Source organism: Epinephelus fuscoguttatus, linkage group LG19, assembly GCF_011397635.1.
Source record: "Epinephelus fuscoguttatus linkage group LG19, E.fuscoguttatus.final_Chr_v1".
Lineage (NCBI taxonomy): Eukaryota > Metazoa > Chordata > Actinopteri > Perciformes > Serranidae > Epinephelus > Epinephelus fuscoguttatus.
This window is the reverse complement of record NC_064770.1, coordinates 25,787,459-25,806,441: the sequence shown is the minus strand read 5'-3', so window position 1 is coordinate 25,806,441 and position 18,983 is coordinate 25,787,459. Positions and strand designations below refer to the sequence as shown.

The window sequence follows — 18,983 nt, the reverse complement described above, 5'->3', positions numbered from 1 at the left end:
TTAACTAAACAACTAGTCTAATAATCATGAAAATAATCGGCAGATTTCATCAACCATTGTTTATTCAGGGAAAACTGACTGAGCAGTAAGCTCTTTGACAGCAATGCCCTCAGTTCACATTCAATGGGCTGGAAGGATACAAATATATAATTACAATAACGTGATGGGAAAAAAGTCCATAAAAACAAAATAAGCAGCAGTAATGTATATCAAGTATTATAAACAGCAATAAAAATCATGAAAAAGACGAAAAAGTTGAATAATAACAATAAAGTCTGCCATAAAGGACGGCGCCATAGACCTTGCTACAGCCATTTCCATAAGCCTGAGCCTCTGATTGCAAGAGAGGACACAAGGCAATACATGGTAAATTGACTTTTAAAAAAGTGCTGTAACACTACATGTCACATTTACTCGTTCACACACACTCATACACTGGTTTGCCGAGGCTACCATACAAGGTGTCACTTCCTACCCAGTTACAGTGAACGTTCACACACTGACGTCACAGCCATCAGGAGTAATGCCCAAGGATACTTCGACATGTGGACGGGAGGAGGCGCGAACCAATAAAGCAGAGTAAAGGACAGCTGGTATGTGTAAATAAGTGTTGTTTTGTACTGAATTACTGGAATTAACTTCAGTTTCATGTTGAACAACAAAGCCTATGGCAAAGTGAAGTGTAGAGAAACTAGAGATGTATTTCTTTACCTATTGTAAAACAACAGTAATAGTAAAGCACATCATGGCGCTGTCCATGGTGCTGAAGAACTATAGTGGTGCTGTCTGTGTGTGCTATGGACGGCACCACGGACAGCTCCGTGATGAGGCGTTCAGGGGCCAGTAGATGAGCAGTGATGGGCGACGTGAGGACGCTTAGAACAATGTAGTAGTGGTTTATTTGTGGATTTAGACTGATTTTATGATGTTGAAATTCTGTTTCTCTCCTTAATCTACCGTTAAGGCCAGGAAAAGAAAGACAGCGCCAGCTCTCACCTCAAATCCCTCTCTCTTATTACTAAGAGTCAAGGAAGAAACCTTGGGGGCGTCGGTGGCTTAGTGGTAGAACAGGCGCACCATGTACAAGGCTGTTGCCGCAGCGGCCCGGGTTCAAATCCAGCCTGTGGCCCTTTCCTGCATGTCATCCCCCTCTCTCTCTCCCCCTTCATGCTTACTTGTCCTGTCCAATAAAGGCAAAATGCCCTAAAAAATATCTGTTAAAAAAAAAAAAAAAAAGGAAGAAACCTTGGTGTAATCCTGGACTCAGATTTAAATTTCCACAGCCACATCAAATCTGTAATTTCATCTACCTACTACCATTAAAAACTTAAAAAAAAAACTTTTAAAAAGCTTTCAAAACAAGCTGTTCGGCAACTTCAGGGTATTCAGAATGCTGCTATTAAGGTCCTGACAAAAAGTAGGAAATATGACAACATTACTCCACTTCTAAAATCCTGACACTGGTTACCTGTCACTCAGAAAATTGGTTTTAAAATCTTGCTGCTTGTGTTAAAATCACTTTGTGGCTCAGCGGCAAAATATATATCTCTGACATGCTGGTGACACATGAATCTTCTAGGACCCTGAGGACATCTGGGGCCGGCCTACTGACCGTCCCAAGAGTCAGAACAAAACAAGGTGAAGCAGCATTTTGTTATCATGCAGCACAAATCTGGAATAACCTCAGAGATGATGTTAGGCCAGACTCTGAACACTTTCACGTTAAAGCACACTGCCTACTCCACCCTGTAATAACTGCAACTTTATTTTTAAACTCAATATTAAATCATTTTAAATAATCTTTTTATCTTTTCACCTCTTTAATGATGAATTTTTAGTTGTAAATCAATTAGTAATCATTTTTACCTTTTAGGTCTTTTCTATCTTTACTCTTTTCTGTGTACTTTATTACGTTTTAAACTTTAAAGCACGATAAAGCACTTTTAATTTCCCTTATGTATGAAATGTGCTATACAAATAAGCATGCCTTGCCATTAATTATGTGAGCAGTACAGCATGAGAGAATATAAGAATTGTCTTTATAATCAGGTTTGGGATTTTACATGGCTTCTCTCCATGTAGTTAAAATAAAATAAATAAAAGCAGTAGCAGAAAAAAGCAGAAGTTGCAGTGTAATGTTTAAAAAAATGATGCTTGCAAGTACAACATTAAAAAATAAATTTTAAAAAACGGCATTCATGACTCCTGGTTTGTTTACAGCCACATAAGTTGTACCGATTTTCTCCCAGCAGAGGGCGCAAGTGTACCGCCGCTCTAATGAAGGAGCTCCAACAAGAAGCTGTTTCGCTCTAAACTCACTGGGTGGCGCTCGAGTCTCGTGGTCATGTCTGAGGGATCTGCATCTCTGTCATAGACATGACGCTGCTTGTTGCTCTAAATTAAGGCAATGAGCTCATTTTTCAAGCGATGTCATCGTAAACCTTCACTTGAGCTGAAGGACACAGAAGCTACAGACACAGCAGGGCGTCAGTGTGATGCTGTGTGACATCCCAAACAAACTGCACTTCAATGCAGTGACCACTGGGCTGTGCACTAGGATTGTGCAACAGTAAATAGTTGTTATTGATTGGTTTGATAAAGTGACCATAACACAATTTATAGTCATCTAAGTTTTGGGTTCTAATGAGTCAAATTTGGATGTGCTGATTTTTTTTCTCACATGACACAATTCTTTAATAATTACTTCTCACCAAATGTGAATTATTTTATTCCACCTGATCTAAAATAAACCATAAACTCTCCCCCGTCACTGTCGTCTACCCTTCACAGTAGACCACCCCACATCCTCTCACCTGCTTCAGAGGCAGCCTCTCCTGCCTAGCAACAGTATCCAACACCACTGTCCTCCCGTCTCTATGGCAACAGAGAGCAAACCCCCTTCCCTGCCCTGCCTCCCATTGATCTAAGGTGTGTGTGTGTGTGTGTGTGTGTGGCTGAGTCCTCCACGACCCTGACCCTTACACCTCCCCCTCTCCTCGGTTACTGAACTTCTTGGAGAGGAAGAAGCTGCACCTAAACGCACCACAACACAAATATAATGCACTAATGAGTACTTCACGTGCTGCTTAATCACTGACACACTAATAATAATAATATGACACTGACATCACATGACAGGGCAAATGTTGTTTAGAGGTGACCACAAGGCCTCACCACACACAGACCAGCACCCCCTGCTTATATATCTGCACACACGCAACCTGCACCCACAAACACACCAACAGGCCCGTGCGCGTGCATCAGAGCGTATGGCGGGCTGAGATGAGAGGAGCTTTCAAACGCTTCTTCAGAGGCAGTCGTTTTTAACCCCTGTCCATCTCGATTGATGTCAGCGCTGTAGGCAAAATCACGCTTCACTCAGATCCGCATTGATCAAAACAAACGCATCCCGGGGAGGACAGCTCACCAAAATGCTTTGGCCACGTATATATGCAGAGCTCGGCTCCGTGCATCTGCTGGTACTGATCTCCAAACTGTCGAATACTAATCAACACATCTCCCTTAAAATATGACTGATATGGGTTCTTGCTTTTAGGCCGAGCGGGGAGAGAAGCAGATATCTGTCAGGGTAACATCTTCATGCCTTTTCATCTCCTCACAGCGCCTGGTGAGTCTGATTATTTGCATCTTTTATGGAGAACTTTACAAGCTGAACCACGTCCCGTGCGTAATGGCACAATGCAGTGTCCCTCTCTGAAACCCCGGGCCCCACATCCGCCTTGTTTTTCAGCCGGCTGAGCAACACCCTGGCGATAAGCGTGCCAGTAAGGAGCAGGCTCTGTGTCTGAACTCATGAATTATTAAAAGGCGACTATTTCGCGGCTGCAGCAGCTAAAATTAGGAATAGCCTTATGTTGGCTATAATTAGAAAGCAGATGGAGAGCGTTCATTTATAATCGTACATGGAAGGTTTTGACGTTTCCAGGTGAGGATGCAGTGTGTGTGTGTGTGTGTGTGTGTGTGTGTGTGTAGCTTCAGAGTGAGCCTGGCGACAGAGACAAAACTCTCCCCGTCTGTCGTCAAGGTCAGACGGAGGCGCATCCTTTTGCGTCAAGAGCACCGGGAGAGAAATTAAACTCCAAATCAATTGCCCTTGAATCAACGTGTACGTGTGTGTGTGTGTGTGTGTGAGATTATGTGTGCACGCGCGTGACTGACTGGCTGACTGGCTGACTGACTGCCAACGCGTGCGTGCATTTGTTTGTGGAAAGTGAGGGGAAAAAACACAGAAATGGTTGTGCGTGCGCCGCTCTTGAACGCATCTGTCCATCCTGGCGTGCGTGTGTCTGCATGCCAGGAGCGATCACGGGCCACTGCATGTACGGCGGGGGAGGAGGAGACGAAGAGCCGCCGCTTGCAAACCCGATGAAACACCCTTGGCTGCACAGGAGAAATTCAGAGTGACCGAGATGGGCTGCGCTCGGGCGCGCTCGGCGCGTTGCGACAAGCGCTCCTTTTTGCACGACACAGCAAATGAAAACAAGGAGAGGATGCTAATTATTGACGCGCGCCCGAGCAAGCTGCCAGCAGCACCCTCATCTGTCACTCAAGAGGAGGAGGAGGAGGAGGAGGAGGAGAGGAAGAGAGGAGGAGGAGATGGCTGAATGGGAGGAGAGTCACAGTCCCACTCCCCCTCCTCCTCTTCCTCCTCCCCATCCTCCCTCCCTCCCCTCCCTTCCTCCTTATTTTCATTCATGGCACAATCAGTGACACACGCATACACATATCTCCCCCAAGCAGTGGCTGGCTCAGTCCCTCTCCATCAAAAGACCGCTCTCTCTCACTCACTCTCACACACACACACACACACACACACACACACACACACACACACATTTCTACAAACACACTCTGTCCTTCTTCCTTTTGTTATCTAATTTTCCTCATAAACACAAAAACACACTGCACCCCCCCCTCTTCCTCATCTTTTCCTATCGCTGTCCCTCACACTGGGATTTTGGTCATCTCTTTTCATACACGAGTAAACACACGCTCAGAGTATGTCTCACAAACACACACACACACGCACAATTGTGTTTCCAGACACACATGCAGCTTCCTCGCCACCCACTCAGAGAGAGACAGAGGGAGAGAGAAAGTGAGCGAAGGAGGAGGAGGAGGAGGAGGTGGAGGACGGAGGGAGGGAGGGAGGGAGAGCAAACCTGAGACAGAGAAGGGCTTTGAAGCCACCGCTCACCCTTTCTCTCTCCTGCCGGGTGCTCCTGAGTGCATGAGGGAGAGAGAGAGGCAAGGAGCAGGTGGTCCCATGGCTCAACCACTCCTCTCCTCCCTCCCATCAGTATATCAGCAATCTCTCTCGCCCTCTCTCTCTCTCTCTCTCTTACACTGACACACACACACGCGCTCAGTGTGATGGCAATCACTCCACACCACCACCCCCCATCTGCTCGCCCTCTCTCCTACACACACACACACACACACACACATACAAACATGCGTGTGGTGGCTGTCGGACAGACTGCTAGACTCCCCAGCAGAGGCTGCAGGACCAAGCACCCCAACACCCCCTCCTCACACTCACCTCCCCCCAACACCCACCACCACCGCCCCCCAAGCTAATTCCATTATACATTCCCGACTGGAAGGAAGAGGGGCTGTCTTCTAATTGCTTTCTTATCCCCCTGAGTCCCCCTCACTCTCTCCTCCTCTTCCTCCTCCTCCACCACCATCATCCCCCCCACCTCCCCTCCTTTCAGCCCGCCCCTCGCCCTGCGTGCACTCAACATGGCAGCAGACAAGCAGAGGAGGGAGGCGAGCTAGAGAGCAGGGGGGAGAGAGAGAGAGAGAGAGAGAGAGAGAGAGAGAGAGAGAGAAAGAGGCAGGCAGGCTGCCGCTATCAGGGAATACTGGTGCCATTTTCAGCATCGCAGGGTAAAAGGATTGAGCCTCGCTGCTGTCCGCTCGGCTCGGCTCGGCTCAGCTCGCCTCGGCTCAGAACAGCTGAACAAGAGGGTGGATTGGAGGGACAACAAAAGGAGGAGAGCACGGCTGACCCCTAACACAGGTACCACGCTTTTCCCTGTCATTTGTTTCTCCTCTAGAGCAGGTATGCATGATGGGCAGCAGCGCCGTGCAGATGGAAGCGAGAGCAAAAGGGGGGAATGGCAGAGGGGGGCGTGTGTGTGTGTGTGTGTGTGTGTGTGTGTGTGCCGAATAGAGGACAGCAGGGTCCCTCCTGGGACCGCGTTCTATTTTCACTCACTGGGTGCTTTTCACAGTGTGGGGAACATTCGCCTCCCACACACACAAACACACACACCCCCAATACCAGACACCTGCCTCAACCCTGTTTTCCACCAGCATCTGTCCAAACAACAGGCACAAAAAAATGAATACAAACACTGTATCTGCCTGCGAAACACTTTGGAGAGCATGCAAGGAAACATGAGCTGCAACCTCTCTGTTTGTCTGTGGTTTGTTTGTTTTTTGTTGTTTTTTTTTTTTCCCTCCCTAGCTGCATCCCGAGCCTGAGCCTTAGGATGTGTTACGTAGTGCTATAACGGGACGCTATGTCAGAGCATCGATGTGTCATAGCACGCTGTTTACTCTGCCTATTGCATAAGGAGAAATCTGAGAGACATACACACGCTCGCACACACTCCAATCTTATGAAACCAGTGACAGAGGCAGATTGTGGCTCTTGTAATCTGTGTTTACACGAGGTTTGCAGATCCATTACTCTGCGTTAGTGTGTTTGGTATGTTTTGCTGTGTGAGGGATAGAAGGTGATGCATTGGTCAACATCGGGATACTGAGCATCTTCTTATACGTGCTATTTATAGTATGGCTTTGCCTGATATGTGCTGACCACTCATACACACTGTACGTTATAGAAGTGCGTGTGTGTGTGTGTGTGTGTGTGTGTGTGTGTCTCATATGCTGCATAGGCTCACTTCAGAGGCGGCTTTACTACAGTGTGCCATTAAAAGATGCACTGAGACTGCAGTGTCACTGCTGACTGAAACTGATGCTACCAACAGCCTCGCTCGCACCGAGGAGAGGGAGAGCGGATGAGAGAGATGGATTGAGAGTGAAGGAGAGAGGGAGAGGGACGGAGGGAGGGGAGGAGGACTCAGAGAGAGGTGTGACAGAGAGAGAGGGAGAGGAGGGGAAAAAAAGCAAGAGGGGGGGTGGAGACAGACACGGCAATATGTGTTTGTGTGTGCGTGTGTGTATGTGTGTGTGTGTGTGTGTGTGTGTGGGTCTGTTTGTGTGTGTGAGAGAGAGAGAGAGAGAGGGAGGGAGGGAGAGAAAGAGAGCGCAACAGGGAGGAGGGGGTAACGACAGAGATAACGCAGAGAGGGTGTAGAGAAGTGTCAGGGAGAGAAAACAGAGGTGAGATAGGGAACAGCGGTGATGTGTGTGCATGCGCGTGTGTGTGTGCCTCGAAAGATTGTGTGTGTGTGTGTTTGTGTGTGTGACAATGTGCGCAAAAGAAGAATGATAGAAGGATAGAGCAGGAGGGGGGGAGTGTGATAAGAGGTGAAGGGAAGGAAGAATATATGAATGGAAGATGAGAGGCTGATCCCCCAGCAATGCAGCGACATGGCCGCCATCAACACGTAAACATCTGCACTGGGATAAACTGTGTGTGTGTGTGTGTGTGGACACTATTGTGCTTGCATAAACAGCCTAGAAATGCATCTTTGTATACAGTCAAAATAAACAACATACATTGAATCTCTAGTACAATCGTACAAAAATACCTACAGTATGTATATAAATCTCTTCTCCAGAAGATCTGATGTTTTCAGCTGACAGCGGAGTTATTTGTAGCCCATACTTCACTGCGCCTGTGGTTTTTGGTGTGTGTGTGTGTGTGTGTGTGTGTGTGTGTGTGTGAAAGCAATATTTCTGTAGTCAAAAGAAATAGATAAGACAAGAGCCAGCCCATTGGCTTGGCACAGCATGGCATGGCAAGGCAACGTACCTCGAATACACAATTGCTGCTACAGAGACAAGGAGCTAACACACACACACACACACACACACACACACACGCACAGAGACGCACATTCTCCTTCTCCTCTGACTTTTTTCTCCTTCACACACACACTTTCAGAATAACAGTGGGTTTCCTGCATGATGCAACACAATGAAAGGAAGCTGATTATCATGGAGATTGGGAGGCGTGTGGAGAACAGGTTTCTGCGCGTGTGTGTGTATGTGCATGTAGGTGTGTGTGATGGTCAGTAAAGGGCATACTGAAATTGGCAACTCATTGCTGTGGTGAAATGAAAGGTGAAAGCTCCCCTCTGTGTGTCTCTCTCTCCCTCGCTCTTGCTTCCTCCGCCTTCCTTCCCCTCTCTGTCTCTCGGCCTCAGACCAAAACAAATATATGAGGTCAAGGAGAGGAGAGCAGGAGAGGAAGAGGGGAGAAACTGACAAAACAGGCCAAATGAAAGATTGAGAAACAACGGCCTAAATGAAAAGCAGATAAGGAAGAGGAGGAGAAGGCGAGACTGTTGTAAGGGACTTAAAACATCACCTTTCTTTCAGCGCTTCTCCCTTTTAATCGTCCTGTCTCTACATTGATCTGTCGCTTTGTTTATATCCGATTTCTCAATTACCCTAGCCTCATTTTTTAACTAGATCGTACTTTCCGTGTGTGTGTGTCTGCGTGCTTACGAGCGCCACACTATAAGCCCCGAGTGCCCACCTAATTGCCCCGGAGGCTCATGGTTATTTACTGTGGGGGGTTATTAGGCAGACAGAGAGAGAGCGAGACGGAGAGAGGGAGACTGTTTGTCCCTCATTAAAGAGAAGTGCCACGAACACAAGCAGGGCTGTAGGGAGCAGCCGGACCACAGCACCGTCATTAAAAGCACGCACACACACATACATACACACATAAACACAGTCAGCTGCTAATGAATGTGGACACTCCACCTATGACTCAGAATGCTGTTGGTATTCATGTTGGATGACAATCCCTGTTTCCTTTTATAAATAGTATCAAGTCTTCCCTGAAATCATTGCTGTCGTGGTTTTTGTTCACTATCTTAACTGATGGCGAGGAACACTGTAACAGTATGATTCAACAGCACAAACATAAAAAATATCTTGTACACAGGGTTAGATTAACCTGCTGGGGGACACAGTGGAGCCACATGGCTTGTTTTTGCCCCCTTGCATAAACGTGCAGGAGCCATCTTGGGGTGCAAACTTCTAATTAATCAAATTTATAATGAGTCAGTTGCCACAGTGAAAAAACTTTCAGCTTTCAAGTCCCCTGAGGATCTGAGGCCCCTCGTCAGTTTCCCAGTTGGTATTTTAGATTTGCCTGTACATCTTACACTGCTATGGTACAAGTTTGGGATGTAACTCTGTAGGAAAGATAGTTGATGATTGTTGTGTCTCATTCCTAGGTCGTTAAATGGCCAGAAGGTAGGGTTAGAAATCTCTAAGCACCTCACGACTTAATTCAAGTCCAATTCAGAGGGCTACCCTGACGCCACCCATTGATGTGTGGACCCCCATTCTGAAGCCTCGAGTTCAGCAATTTGGTTGTCGCCGTCTTGTTTTTTGGAGCCAGAGGTGACCATATTCGGATGAGAGGGTGGAGCTGTAGAGGAGCGAGGGGTGGATCTGACTTTAAATATGTGTAACTTTAAGCCCTTATAAAATGCAAACGGGTGAGTTATATAAAAACTTCCCCCGTACAGTTGTCATCAATGTTGAAATTAGCAACAGAGACCAAAACTGTTTTTGTATGAGTCTGTAAGCATGTTTATTTCTGCTGTAAAGTTGGGCATTTTAACATGAGGGTCTGGGGGGATTGACTCCCCTAGAGTCAGCCCCAAGTGGCCATTAGGGGAACTGCAGTTTTTGGCACTTGCGTGTTAGCTTCATTTTTCGGCCCCAGAGGTTGCCGCTTGGCTACAATCCAATCATAAAACAAATATTGATGCATCAAAATTTTTGATTCCCATACATTTTTTTCACTCTTTGACTACTTGCTACTTTTAAGACATATTTGTAATGATCCATAACAATAAAACAGGTGCATTTACTTTCATTATCTCTTATTAATACAACAGTAATAACAAATGAAAGACCACAGTCAATAACAGTATGTGTTAAGCTCATGTACATTGAATGAACAAGTAGCCACACCATCAGTCACAGTCTGAACAGCCTTTTCCATATGAGGTCAAGCGGCACAGGCGCAAATATCTGGCTCATTCAGCTAACAAGCTAGTGTAGCATCACTATGATGTTGTTAAATTTTTGATTATTGACTTTTCTGCACTGCAACATAATCTTTCAAGAGAGAATTACGATGCATCTAAGAATCAATTATTTTCCCCACCCTGTCACTGGATGTGCGACGTTGTCAGATAACAGCATGACTTTGATGCAGAGGCCTTTTCACTGGAACTTGGTTCAGCTATCACAAGTTTAAAGCCCAAAAATGGACAGCACAAACCATGAATAAACATGATCCCATATTGACCAACGCGTTTATTAAAAATGATGTACTCTTGTTTTGTGTGTGAAGATTATTGGCCTCTCTCTTGTTGTCATTTCCGATACCCTCATGGATCGTTGTGGATTATCCACTGCATAAAGCATACAAACACAGAAACACACACGTGCTCACAAAAGTGTAAACACATGGTCTACAACATGATGTCACACCCAATCTCTAATACAAACACAAACACAGAATACAAACACTGAATCTTCTCTCTCATCTCTCTCCCTGATGCTTACATCTTCACACACACACACACACACAAGTGGAAACACTAACACTCCTTCTTTGTGTGCATCATACAAGCTAATACACACACACACACACACACACACACACACACACACACACCGTGCCGTGTATTTCCAGGAGCTTAGCTTGAGTGCACTGTGAGAGGGCGGGTACACGCTGTTCCAGTGAACAGTATACCACGGCTGCTAACCTAGATCTGATTACACACAGTTGCTCCTCACATGCGCAACTGTGTGTGTGTGTGTGTGTGTGTGTGTGTGTGTGTGTGTGTGAGTGTGTGTGTGTGTTCAGACATGTATGTATGTGTGTGTCTGCACTTGAGCCTAATGCAATTTGCAGGTAATATGTTTTTATTGGACCAGCCAGGACAGTGTCAGTGCAGTGTGTTTGTCTTGTGAGGGCTGATGTATTTCCCTCCGTGATAGCGAGGAACATCAGAGCAAGGGAGCGACGGAGGGGGGAGGAACAGGGGGGATGGTGGTGGAGGGGAAGAGCAAGGGGTTACTGCAGGGAAGAGAAGACAGAGGCTGTGACGAGCGAGGAAGAGAGAACGTAAGGAGGGGGTAGAGAGGAAGAGGGAAGGCTCATCTGTATGCTGGTTACTGTGTGCTGCTTGTTTGATCTGGAGGGAGTACTTAGTGCTGGATGGTGGGATGCTGCAGAGTGGGGAAGGCAAAAATAAGGTTCCTGCAAGAGTGTGTGTGTGTGTGTGTGACGGAGAGAGTGTGTGTGTAATTAGGTGTGAGGTGTTGGGTGCAGCACTTTGCTCATTAAAAGGATCTGGCTGCGGTCCAGCCCTGTGCAGTTCATCAACTGTCCTTCATGTCTCTCATCCTCTTCCTCCTCTCATCATCTGTCCTCTCCTTCCTTCTTCACTCTGTTTTTTTCTTCCTCTCCTTTCTCCGCACTCTATCCTCCCATCTCAGCATCACTGCAACAAAACACTGCTTTGCACTGGTGGTCCTGATAGATGGTAAAGGGGGAACCTAGGATGGTGGTGGGGGGTCTTTCATCCCTGATGAGTATTTGATCAAATGCGCCTCATTAGAATCGAATATATCATGCTTGTAAAAGGTCAGTAATGAACGCATTTGCACGTATTGGTACTAATAAGTGTATGTGCCAGTATGAAGTCTCGCAGACGCTTCATGTGTAACTGTGGGAAAGTGCTTTTTATGTGAAATGGTGTTTATGAGACTGGCAGCTTGTTAGCAGGATACACCTGTTGGGTGACTGCTAAATATTCAAACTTAAAAAAAATCAGTGAGAAATAAGACATACAGGTATGTGCTTGTTAACGACACAGATTGGCAATGCTGTGTAGATGCAGGAGTGCGTGGGACTGACAACCCAGGGCCCCAGTGGGATGGAGGCCCTTGAAAAGCCTGGCATGAAAAGTTTAGGTTTCTTTAGTGGCATAACTAAATTTAAAATGGCTTAAAAAACACAGGTATACAAACAGAATTTTTTATTAAAAAATTGTGAAGACGGGATTTATACTTGTACGTCAGCTCTATGCAGAGCCTACGCCGTAGCCTTTGTGAGCATTCATACTTGTGCGGTGGTGTGTCTGTGTCACTCTGCAGTTACACCTTTGAAGTTTAGTTGATTCAAAACACACCCAAAAACACATTAAACATGTCTTAAGCATTCACAGACAAAAACTTGTCTTTATCTGGACACATTTTCCCCACAAACACAACATGCTAATGTTTTTAGCACAACCCTATGGTGTTTTACATTGTATAAATTAGCCTAGCAGATAGCGGACTTTTCCTCTACTCATTTGAAGCCAAGGACAACAGCAACATTTAACAAAGGTATTGTACAAAATTTGGCTCTGTCACAACTCAAAAGGTTCACCGACAAAACCACTGTCTTATACTAAACACGTTTTCCAAACGAATGTCACATGCTAATGTTATTAGCACAAGCCTATGGCATTTTACATTGTATAAATTAGCCTAGTGACGAGCGGAAAGACTTAAAATGCTATATTTGTGGGGTCTTTACTGTCTCCACAATGTATTGTTTCTTATCTGTGAAGTTAAAGTGAATAAAAGCTTCGTTTCCACTGAGGGAAATGGTTTCAGCTTACAATAAGGTCTGCATCGCAATGATGTGTAGTTACATTTCTGGGGAGGTGCACATCAGGCTACAGCGTAGGGTATGGCGTAGCGTCTATGTCTGGTGTCAATTTGACCCATTAGTATAAATCCCACATGATGCTGCTGGAGCAAACATACGTCATGTCTTACCCCAAGAAAAGGAAACCAGGGTTCCAAAAAGAAAAGAGAAAGAAAAAGGAAAGCAAACTGACTTAAAAAAAAAAAGAGGGACATGGATCAAGAGAGGAAGGGCGGGGGGCCCACAGAGGCTGCTTATGCATTGGGCCCAGAAATTGGTGCTACGCCCCTGTGTATATGTGCACCAGTGGGGCTGAAGAAATGCATAATCAGGGCTTTCTTGAATACAGTGACGCTCTTCTGCAAGCATATGGAGAATGATATGTGCTTGTTATTATTAAAGTTTTCGGGGTGAGTGTGCAATTGCGGGGCAAAGTTTTATTCGCCTGCACAGCTGTTCAGCACTATAACCGGCAAGCAAGGCAGTAATTTTAGTTGGGGCGTGCTTTAAGAGAATTGAGTGTGTGTGTGTGTGTGTGTGTGTGTGTGTGTGTGTGTGTGTGTGTGTGAATGTGTGTATATGTGTGTGTGCATTCAGCTAAGTGAGTGCCTTGCTAAGTAAAGCCTGCGCCGCTGCTGTTTAGCTGTCTGCCAGAGAGACAGAGAATGAAAGCGAGAAAGTGGAAACAAATTAGGCAAAGGCAGGAGAGAGATTTCAGGGGAGAGAGAGAGAGATGAAAATCATACTGGAAGGAGTGAAGAAGAAGAAGAAGAAGAAGAAGAAGAAGAAGAAGAAGAAGGGCAGAGAGGCAGATGGAGGAAGCAAGAGATGAGGTTAGGGGAACAAATAAAGAGTGATGCCAAAGCAGGGATCAGGGAGCTGTAGAGGGAGAGAAAGACAGACTGGGGGAACAGAACGACATCAAGAGAAAAACAGAATGCAATATGGATAATTTGAACAAAATGGAGGAACAGCTAAAAGTCAAAGATGCAGATTGTTTCGTGTATTTTTGTGTGTGTGCGAGCGAGAGGAGAAACAGAGAGGTGGAAATAACAGCCATTAGAGCGCACAAGGAAGTGTGCAATGGGACCAGGCAATTATTGTCAAGAATCGTACTGGAACCAGAAACTGTCACCAGCTCTCTGTCTCTCCTGTGTTCTGATCACGCAGCAACAACAGTACTTTGAAAAGTTTTCTTCCCACCTATCCCCTCCCCACCCTCCTGTGCCTTCAAACAGCTGCTGGAGTTACATAATCCGCAGAGAAACGTTGAGAAAAAGCAAGATCAGAGACAGAGAGAGACGGATAGAGGAACCAAGAGGGAGAAATGTTACAGAACATATCCTCCGCCATGATATAATACACAAAACACCCACTTCCACATGCTTAACCAATCGTAGTCATAGCCTGAATACGCATCCACATGCAGACAAACATAAACACAGTTTAGTTTCTCCACCAGTTTGACAGTTGACGCTGATTATGTTATCATTGCCATAATGATGTTAGTGAGCTGCGTTGCATCACAAACTGGGAGTCAGTGTCGGAGCAAAGGATGGAGTATGTACGTTAAGTTGTTCAGAGTATTAGTGCATATGTGAATATGTGGGTGTGCAGTGAGTGGGTGGCATCTATGTGTGTTCTTGTTGGTGGATGTGGGTTAGATTAGAAGAGACTCTCTGGGGAAAGCTCTTAAGGCAAAGCTGGCTGCCTCTCTGCCTGACAGAATTTCATTCCCGATCATAAAACGCCCTGCCCAATCACCAGAATAAATGCTGGCGTTGTACGTTTCACCAAACCACGGATACATCATATTTCTATGCAGATGCTGTGGTTTAACTGTGGCAGGGTTTAGGCACAAAAATCATTTGGTTATGGTTTGAAAAAAGATCATGTCATGGCTTTTGGTGGCTAAAAAAAACGCTGGAAACGGAGCACTGTCTATGTCAAAAAAAAAACCAACACTTTTCTTGATACTATCTCAGCAGGAAATGAAGCAACGTCTCATTAAAAAAACAAAGGCTTTTCATGGTGTTATGACAGGAAACGCAGTGATGTCTTGATAAAAAAACAAATGCTGTTCGTGGCACTATCCCAGCAGGAAATGCAGCGATGTTTTAATAAAAAAAAATATGCTTGTCTCAATTCTATCCCAGCAGGAAATGCGGCAATGTCTCAGTAAAAATAAACAACTGCTTTTTGTGACACCATCCCACATGCAAAGGATGCAATGTCACAGTAAAAAAACATAGCTTTTTACGGCACTATCCCGGCAGGAAACGCAGCGATGTCTCAGTAAAAGACAAACACTTTTCGTGGCACCATCTCCAGTGGAATCTCAGTGAGGGGTCACTAAAATACGTCCATATTTGATGGCTAAAATGCCGCTAAAAAACACAACAAAGACTCACTAAAAACAACCAGTTTTGTTGTACTTTGAAAGGCGTCTCACTTAGGTGTTATGCCATCCACCATCCCTTCCAGCTCTCGATGACAAAGTCAGCTCACATACTACGTAACTTCGGAAACATTGATACAATACATATGAAACATACAGATGTAACATGTCCATGGTTTGCAAAAATGTGCAATGCCGACATTTTCTTCTGGGCTGATAATGCCATGCATGAACATTATATTTCTAACCTTGCATTTAGGCATAAGATACATTGTTTGTAAAGTGAGGAGGTCAAGCTGAAGTGCGTCCTTGCACAAGGCAGGTCAATGGGCTGCAGAAACATTCCTCCCACACATAAACACACTATTACCTTTCTTTGAACTTTGACCTGTCATCTCGTTAGCCATTACAGCACAGTTTTGCTAAATCGTTATGCCTATGACGGCGACGTGTGATTTTGCAGGTGGAGCCAAAGGACGTGGAAAATCGTTGCATCCCCTCTCAAGTCCCTACTGAGTATATTTGCCATACCCCACATTCTGTGCTGTTGCTAGGTTGCATGTGCGTGTGCGCTGACATGCATATGTGTGTGTGTGTGTGTGTGTGTGTGTGTGTGTGTGTGTATGTACGTCTTGCTTGACTGCCTCCGTGCTACGGACACAAAGTGAGTTCTCTGCCTGTGAATTAGCTTCCATAGCAACCAGTGCCACACAGCCACACAGCCAGCCAGGCAGGCAGGCAGTGAAGTGAATGAACGGCACTCTGAAAGTGGGCACAGGCCCCATGCCAAATCTGGGTATGGTGGGCACGCTGGCATGCTGACGGGCACAGACAATGGGGCGTTGCTGTGGTGATAGGAGGGCTGGTGGTTGGGAGGGGGGGGGTTAACTATGTGCATTGGTATGTGGATGGCAGACAAAGTCAAAAGCAGCGTTCAGTGTGATAATGGAGCCGCTCTGTCTGTTTGACGCTCCTCCAGTTTGTTTTCCTACTGTTTCTCTTCCTCCATCGCTATTTTTGTTTGCTGCTCAGTATCTCTCCGCTTTTCATCCCCTGTTCTCTCTCTGTTTGCTTTCCTTCTCTTATCTCTCTCTCTCTCTCTCTCTCTGTTTGCTTTCCTCCTCTCTTCTCTCTCTGTGTCTCTCTGAGAAAGAGGTTGCGGCATTGCGGAGGTGGGTGTAATGCGGGGGCAGAGGAGATTTTTTTTTATCAGAGTGTTATTGTCAGAGCTGGCCCATCACCTTGGATACACACACATATGCACCCACACTCTCACACACACACCTCAGACGTCAAACGCACGTCAAATGCTAACAACTAACAGTCAAGGTTTGGCACAAAACAAAAAAGCCCTCAGAAAGTGGTCCCAGCAGTACACAACTCACATGGTGAGCTGTGCTAAATCAACCAAACACTTCCAGACCAAGAACAAAACACCCAGTGAAAAATATATAAACAATCGTGGCTCAGACGTCAGAGTCGGACTTCATGTTGGCTTGTGATCTAGATTGTAGCCACATCCCAAGGCGTGCTGTTCAGTCACCCAGACAGGAGGGCGGGCAGGCGCATAGCCGGGATCTGGCTAATTGCTAATGTTCTCATGCAGAGAAAACATGAGGGAGATGATAATGACCTCTCACTCAGATGTCTATCGACTGACACAGCCGTAGCCATGGTAGCCAGGACGAAAGCACACACATGCTCGAATATTCACACCCGAAACACAGTCACCTGAGGCTGAGATGAACGATAAACCTGAGCCAAAATTTGAAATTAAATTATAATATGATATCATCAATTATCTAACTTGTTAGGATGTATTTCCGCCATGGTGAGCAAAACATAATGAATGCGGAGAATGAGGCTGCCAGGCTATGCTGCTCTTTAATATCGCATTATTATACCTATCATCTCCTTTGTGGAGATAAAACCATGTGTGTTGAGACTTTACACAAAGAAGGGAAGGAAAAGAGAAAGAAAGGGAGAGGGAGAGTGAAGGCTGCTGAATAGTGGAAGCACCTGGGAGAGCGTAAGAATGGTAATCAATCACACACGTGCACGCACTTAAACACACCCACAAAAACACACCCACGCACAAACACACACGGGCAAATATGCACAAAGCACAGCTGGGCTGTGGAGAAGCCATCTGTAACACCACGATATAGCGGTGTGTGTGTGTGTGTGTGTGTGTGTGTGTGTGTGTGTGTGTGTGTTTGTGTGTGTGAGAGAGACAGTTGCATTTGCTCTCATGTTTGTGATCACATGCATGTGCATGCAAGCAAACTCAAGATCAAGTCCCAATTCATTCAACCGTGGCTCTCCTTGCGATGGAGGAAAGCACTCACACAAGCCTGGATTTACATGCATGCACACTCTTTTGCCTGCACATGCATGATCACTAACCCATGCCGACACATACACACACACACACACACGGATTCATGCATAAGCATCGACTCTCACCTGCAGCCATAGGCTACGTAGCAATGCATACTAAAAAGACCAGGACAGAAGGGAAGCGAGGAGCAAAGAGAGAAATGGATGAGACAAGCCAGGGATGGAGTGAAGGATGGATGGAGGGAGAGAGGCCAGTGACAGGGGTTTGTACGGCCAGAGAGATCTGTAATGAGATCTCGGTGAGTCAGACAGGATGCTACACACTTATCCTGGCTGGATAACAGACAAGCGGCAGGGGATGCATTAGGATGCATTAGCCTAGCTGGCTAATATCAAAATCCGTGTCGATGTTATTAGCATGAAGCGCCATCTAACACTCTCGCACACATCCATCTTCCTGAAAAACAACTAGCCCAGTCATCTGGGTGGTGGGATTAGCGAAGGCTGGCAACAGTTCACAGCTACCTAAGCAGTTTCTCCCCGCAGCATTAAATTAGAATAGGTTAGCGTTGACCCAGTGTTGCTTTTAGCGTGTTAGCTTGTATCAGAGAGTGAGTCACAAGTTTTGCTGGGAGAAGCCACAGCACAAATTTAAACATTGGAGCAGTCAACAAACCCTGGGCTATCTCCGTGGCCATATTTATTCATGTGGTTTGACACCCACCAACAAACACACAGAGAGAGGCACACACACTCATAAAAGAAAGCTTGCACACACACTGGAGCACAGATGAGCCAGTGCATCAGATTTTTTTTTTTTTTTTGATGTCAACAAACCAAAACCAACAACTGAACTGATCCTACTAACATGTACAGTATTCCTCTGTGCCACAGAGCTCCATTGTTGTTATTGTTGTTGTTGTTAGAAAATATATTGAAAACCCATCAGTGCACTGGGAGACATGTTCTGTCATTGTGATGAACAAGAGCACTGTAGTTTTACTTTGGGTCAATCCTACATACACACTACTGTTGCAGTAAATACTCACTAATGTGTATCAATCCGCAACTGAATATAGTCCCTGACAAATGTGCTCTTTCCCTCCATTTGAGTAACATTAGTTAAAACAACAATGGCCAGCTGTTAAAGAAAATTATGCAGCCTCTGTATGCAGCCTTTGTGAGACTTTTTTTTGTAAAGAAGCAGTATGTAGGATTTAGTGGCATCCAGCTAGAGCGTGGCCTGACCCGAGTCTGAAACAGTTATAACCGAGTTCGGCCCAACCCCGACAGACTTTCTGATTTTTGAGTCCGAACCTGACCTGAGCCCGACGTTCAGTCTGAATA

At 45.6% G+C, this 18,983-nt stretch overlaps 1 protein-coding gene and 1 long non-coding RNA gene across 3 annotated transcripts in view; one reads left to right on the top strand and one right to left on the bottom strand.

The window, feature by feature from the left end:
- The window catches only part of LOC125880167 (uncharacterized), a 66,847-nt gene that overhangs the window by 11,155 nt on the left and 36,709 nt on the right, over positions 1 to 18,983 (bottom strand). The gene's annotated exons all lie outside the window — the stretch shown is intronic.
- Positions 5,851 to 18,983, top strand: part of LOC125880117 (retinoic acid-induced protein 1) — a 71,949-nt gene continuing 58,816 nt past the window's right edge. For both annotated transcript variants that reach the window (XM_049562401.1, XM_049562400.1), the window contains exon 1: positions 5,851 to 6,046. The gene's annotated coding sequence lies outside the window, so the exon portion shown is untranslated. The remainder of the gene's footprint in view (positions 6,047 to 18,983) is intronic.